The 6,722-nt window shown below is 31.7% G+C and overlaps 1 long non-coding RNA gene across 1 annotated transcript in view; it reads left to right on the forward strand.

Moving 5' to 3' along the window:
- The window catches only part of LOC106466042, an 11,353-nt gene extending 5,978 nt beyond the window's left edge, over nucleotides 1–5,375 (forward strand). The window contains exons 2-3 of the long non-coding RNA XR_001291243.2: nucleotides 2,577–2,636; nucleotides 4,918–5,375. This is a non-coding gene — a long non-coding RNA (uncharacterized LOC106466042). The remainder of the gene's footprint in view (nucleotides 1–2,576; nucleotides 2,637–4,917) is intronic.
- Nucleotides 5,376–6,722: the final 1,347 nt, after the last annotated feature.

Consider the following 6,722-nt stretch of genomic DNA (forward strand, 5'->3'; position numbering starts at 1 on the left):
ATTTAATTAGACACTCAACGTTTCGCTTTACAGCTTCTTCGGGAGCGTTCACTAAAACACAATATTAAATAAAAAAAACATTTTGGTGTTATAAGGTCGTTTATTTCTAATAGTGATATAAAACATTGTAAAAAAACGAAAGAAATGCAAATAATTGTGCAATACACAAATACTTTGTATGCTAGCCCCCCCTTTTTTTTGTAAACAGAGAATTTCACCTTGTTTTCAAGCTGTCATACAGTTTATCTGACTTCGATTATAGAATGTTCCAAATATTACTACCTACAATTCAACCAAATTGTTAGGTCGTCTACTGGCATTCTCAGTTTTTACATAATCTTATTACAGCCTCAGACATATCGGGACGTTGTGTATGACAAATCATGGTTTCGAGAGTTCAGTCGAGTCAAGATATTGATTCACCACATTTTTTTGTATGTTTGGAGTCATTTTCTTACTGGAAGGTGAATCTTTGCCTGAATGACGGTGTTCCTAAAAGAATAGAATAATAGATACGAATCTAACTGTACTTGTCAGCAGTCAAGATGTCATCAAATTTGTGTAGATATCTACACCGTTAAATAAGGTGTGGCTCCAAATTTGTACTGATCCCCAACATCCTTCACTATGATGTTTCCCACTGAATATGATTATCTTCTCTGCCATGAAGTAAACTATTGTCGAACAATTCTATCTTCGAATTATACGCAAGGAACAGGCGTCTCCAACTATGCTCATTCCACTCTTTGGGTTTCAAAGCCCGTTATAAACTTTTAACATTTTCCAGCGGCGGTTTTCGAACAGCTACGAGTCCTTTGAGACCATTTTGCACCAGTGTGTATGTTATTGTTCTCTAGGAAACATTCATACCTGTAGTTATAGTAAGATCGTTGGCAAGATCTATACTCGACAACTTTCTTTGATATTAGTGTGTCTTCACGAAAATAGGCTGAGGCTCTTAGCGTCACTTTTGGAGTATCGATTTTTTATCTCAAACACTTCTGTTATTACCAACACTAGCTTCAAATAATCTCTTCAGAATCTTGCATATAGCTTCTGCTAAAACATAGTGTCTTTCCGCGATTTTTTGCATAGAGTCTCCTTACCAGCAAAAACTTTGACTTCAATATGCTTGTCATGTATTATTTCATTTCTGCGAGTCACATTACTGGAATCACATTACTACTACTGGGTACACTATGACTAGCTTTTGTAGGCTTTGTATAAGACTGGTATTTTCCGATTGGTTGGATGACAACTAATTACAGTGTAAACTATCAACAACGTTTTAATGCTATGGAAGAGGTGGTAATCCCGTTGTATTTTATACCTTTGTTCTCACCGTTTCCATAATTATTTCAAATGCTGTAAGTGAAGAAGAAATATCACCATTAAATACTTTAGTAAAGTAATAATATTTTATAACTAAACCTGTTAAAGGGAATAGTATTGTCATTCTAGAAAAATTAGATTATATTAGTAAAGTAGATAACATTCTGAATGACTCAACTAAAATTTTGAAACATAATAAAGGTTATAATTACTTGAGTAAATGATCTTCAAAGGTATTTATTAAAATTTTTAAAAAGTATTAACAACAGACAAAACATTCAGAAATGAGAACATCAGGCAGCCATCCAATGATTATTTTTGTCCTTTTTGCACATAATGCCATATCGGTTCTACCACGAGATGCCTGCAGACCCACGTGAAAGTACATGCAGAATTAAGGAAACATAATACATCGAGCCTATTGGAGTATTCAAATTACTTTAAGATCCTAACGATAAGATATTACAAGCAGTATAGAACAGAACCTACTAATTTAACAACAGAGAAAGCCACTTAACCTAACTAGTTCAGCACACAAGTTGTTGTTTAAATTATATGTTAAGTGACGTGTATTACGTGATACTGAATATGACTTTTTACTGCATTCTTAACTTTGGATAGACCTAACCATTCCTGCTTATCGATGAAAGAATGAATGAGTATTTTACGTGGAACTCAAAATTTTAAACTGCAATTCCTTATTACGTCAAGTGATACAAAATCAAAATTTCAAGTTTACCTGTTGCGCCACCTGTGATCGGCGTTTTTCAAAAATGTACTTCACTTAAGTTTTTATACACGTATACCATCTGGCTAAGATATAGATTTGTTGGGTTTTTTCGCCACTCATACGTTTATATCCAAACTTATTTTGTGCCAAACTTTTATATCAGCTGCTTTTATATTCGAACATAAAATAGAGGTAAAGAAGATGTAAATAATATTTATACATATCTCAACATTTTTATTACTTAACTTCGTTTGTAAATTAGATTAATACTTTTCGACTCTTTAATGCACGTTCATTAATAAAAGACAAAATGATATTACTTGATGGGACATATAAGTTCTTACTTCCTTACACATTCTCTTCATGTGGAGTGGCCCAAAAGTCCTGGATCAAATTACTCCATTACCCAAAATCTACATGTTGCCAATCTATTTATCCCTCTCTAACACACTGTCATACTCATGATAACAATGATTAATTTTAAATAATTGCGTGTTTTTTAATGTTTTTTCAGAAATCATGCAGAAAGCCAGTATCGCAGTTTTTCTTCTCATTTTAATATTGTGTAATCTCGGTAAGTATTCAATAATTTCTTTGTATTTTAAGTCTGCCACATTGTATATACATATATGTGAGTGTGTACTGGACAAAATAGATTAGGGTTCAACCAATAGTTAGGATATATTTTGCATTATCTAAATTATAATTCGCAAACTATTAATGAGAGAGAAACTTATTTGTTCTTTAAGATAAAATCATAACACATCAAGTTATAAGTATAGAACTGTTTACACAATCCTCAGACGAGTAACACTCTCTAGCTTGGGTATGTCTGCAGTAACACCGTGGCTCATGAAATTAAATAATTAGAGCAAATTCTATATCTAACACTGTTCTACAAAGTAATTTGATGGAGTAGTATGGAATATTCCCCTATTTCCTTGCCAAGACGTTTCCAAGTTCAACTAGTATGTATGTCTGGTGGGTGAGGTACATTTGAGATTCGTTCCTGAATCTAGTCCATATGTATTCTGTAGTGTTGATTTATTATATATTGTTTGATGTATTATATAACGTTGAATCCGGTGAAATTGTTGACCAGACCATCCTCACAATTTCGTTTTGTTAAAGGTAGACATAAATGACTTGTGTACAATGTGAACAAATATTATTGTGCATAAATATGAAATTAACAACATTTTCTATACAATATGAAATTAGATCCAAAAGCACTTGTAAAACCCTGATTGTTGTTATTGGTCCTTACTGATAGCGGATATGCTCATTCTGAATGGCTAAAACAGCACTGTATCATTTCTGCATATTCTGTATAAGTCTCCAGATATATTTATAAGGGAAATTAATACCATTCTCTCATGAATGAGGCTAGTGGGTGATGTAAACATGAGAACCATTCCTAAAGCTGATCCTAGACATGTTGTAGGAGCTGAGATCTTGCAAAAATATTTACCAGCTCATTCTTCCAAAGTTTCTTGTTCATTGAATGGTTATGCACATCAGCATCCACCAAAATGAAATTGAATTTATTAGCCTCAGCTAAAACGTAGCTAGCTTTCTGTTGGTAGAGAAAATCACCTGGTTCAATGGATGTAATGATCTATAAGTCACTAGGAATGGTGCTCCAAATGCTGTTAATTATTGAGACGAGATTCCATAAGGCTCTAAAAATACTATTTTGTGACTGTCTTAACCATGGAGCTACTATAGACGCTAAAACTAGAAAGTGTTACATGTTAGTAAGTCTGTTTAAAGCCTTACTATATCCACACCTAGGTTCGTAATAATTTACATCAATGGTTATGAATTTGACTTAAGGAGACAGTAAATGTCTCATTGCTTAATAGTCTACAAACTAAAATTTGACTTCTACCAAAATACATACCATCGTGGATCACTAGTTTCTTTTACCAAATATTATATTTGCAGTACTTCATTTTGTCGCATGATATAATTATATAACTTATAAATGGTTAATACACTTTAACACCAGAGTTTTTTCACAAGTGATCTGACAAAAACTGAAACCTAAGAAGGAGTAAAACTTTAAACCTAACTAATATCTTCTGAACACTTAGATGGTGTTTTTCCAACTTTTCCACCTGTAAGGATGGAGAAAAACTTAAACCTCATTATAGTCTGCATGTTAACTTGTAGTGGAATAATATCTTTAATTACATCTCATTTACTTCAATTCTCAATATCTGAATTGAAAATTACTAGCTAACATTTAGTCTGAAAAAGTTAAAGACATTGTTGGTTTATATGCCTAAAAGATCCTTGATATTAGATCAGATGATTAATCCTAATTAACATCAGATAAACATTATAACTGTAAATAGTCTTCCAACCTCCTAACTGGTGACAGCTCACAAACGAAATAAATCAACAGAATACTGAACACCTTGCCAACAACAAGGTTCTTATATCACAATCTGGGCAAATGTGTGGTTCTTTCATACGATTTGAGGAACCGCATGGTTCTTATCACACAATATGGGAATAATTGCAACTCAACAGAACATAGAACACCTTGCCTACTGCATGGATCTTACTACACGATCTGGGGAGAATTGTAACTTTCATAGTTAACAACAATTTTAGTGTTAACGATTTGTTATCATAACCCTTGTTTGTATCTTTCTTAGTTCTATAAGTTTAATCGCAATTCAATTTACTAATATCGTTAATCCATATTTTAGACTTATAATTACAATAAACAAAGATTTCTACGCACTAAATGTTTTATGATAAAAGGTTTTACTCAGGATTATAATAAAACATAAAATAAAATGCTATTCAGTTTCATTTAATCATGCTTTTGATCTGCTTTACAGGTACTTTATCAGCACAAACGCTAGAAAACTGCACTAACAACGACGTCTGTAGAGAAAATTGTATCTACATCTACAAAAATACCATGCGAGGAATATGCGACTATACAAATACTTGTCTTTGTTTTCCGATCTGCTGAAACGATTTTTTTAAACGGAGTCAATTTCTTGTTTTAAGTCTTTAATTGTTTATCCCTATTCTAAATTAGAAATATTTTTATGTGATTCCACCAAGATGCGACATCACATTATCGATTGCAAAAAAAAAAAAAAAATCTAATGATTTAGGCTTAGAATTCAGCCTTGTTTTCAATACAATGAACGAATCCTAGAGTGCAGTCACATAAAAAAACTTTCTGCTAAGCCTAGTTAACTTTTGTTATTACTTCTGTAGTTCTAAAATATTTCACCCTATTTCCTTTTTGTTTCTGAAATCAATAAAATCAAAAAGCGAGGCATTATCGTATACTAACTTTGTCCAATCAATCAAAAACACGACGGTTTTGAATTTTGTATAAAAAAATGAACAACAACAAAAAAACGGGGGCTTACCCTCCCCTCTCTTCAGCAAGCTTTTTCACCAAACTTCCCCTTTCATCATAAAAGAAAAACAATTACACTTTCACAAAATAAAAACAATTTTCAAGTACACTCTCAAAAAATAAAGAAGAATTGTGCAACTTAAATTACAAAATCACACATATATCAGACTTTTATATAAATTAGATTATATTTTAATCAACGGAAAAACAGTAGTATGACATCAAAGTTCATGACTTTTATATAGATTTATGAAAATCATTTTAAACGGTTTTTTTACTTTTCAGTTTATTCTCCATATTATTTATGACTATATCCAGTATGCTTACATGTCATTTGTAATGTTAAAAAGCGTTCTGCTTAACATTTAGACTTATATATATTTATGTTATATTCAAATACTGCTTCTTGATAAAGATTTGATCATGCGAAAAAAATTGGTTTTGGAATAAATATTCCTACACTGTCAAATGCTTCATCCTGCGATTTATCAGCTGTGATGCCAAAGGCAAAGAAATTGAAGGTCAAGGGCAAATCTACGAAGGTATTAATTTTCATTAAAAAATGCTTACATTTTAACAAATCTCTTACCAAAGGTGAAAAACATAAATAGTAATAGTCCCGTTGAGGGACTCTAATAGTAATATATTGTAGCGATTGAAAAAAATATTTCAGTTGTGTTTAACACCGACAGGCACTAACTACTCCATTGAAATTCCTGTTAATTTTTACTTTGCTTTTCTCTACGAATCAAAATCAAAGAATTCTTCATCAAAGAACTACAAAAATATAAATAACAAAATGTTAAATAACTTTATCATCACGTCATAGGTAAGCCTAATGAACTACTTTTTGTAATTTGGCCTAAAGTAAAGAAGTAATGTGGAACCATAACCTAGGTCTATGTGCGTAAAGTTTATCATTTGCCCGACTCGTCAAAAACATGATGGAATTTAATCTTGTACTCAAAAACCAGAGCGCCCCACCTTTCCATCAGAGAGCTTGTTATTGCGTAACTTAAAAGCTATGTGTTCATACTTATTCATATGCAACTAAATATTTCTTACTCTAACGTTATTTGTAGCCTAATTTAACTTTTAAGCATTAGGCCTAATACATAATGTATAGCTTACTCGATATAAATATATATATATATATATATATATATAATTAAAAACCAACACAGAATATTAAGACAAAGTTAAAAAAGAAAAAAATAAGACGACGGTAAGTAAATACTAGAAGTAAAAGTTTAAAGTTTGGTACGG

This window comes from Limulus polyphemus, unplaced genomic scaffold (genome assembly GCF_000517525.1).
Source record: "Limulus polyphemus unplaced genomic scaffold, Limulus_polyphemus-2.1.2 Scaffold2131, whole genome shotgun sequence".
NCBI classification, from domain to species: Eukaryota; Metazoa; Arthropoda; class Merostomata; order Xiphosura; family Limulidae; genus Limulus; species Limulus polyphemus.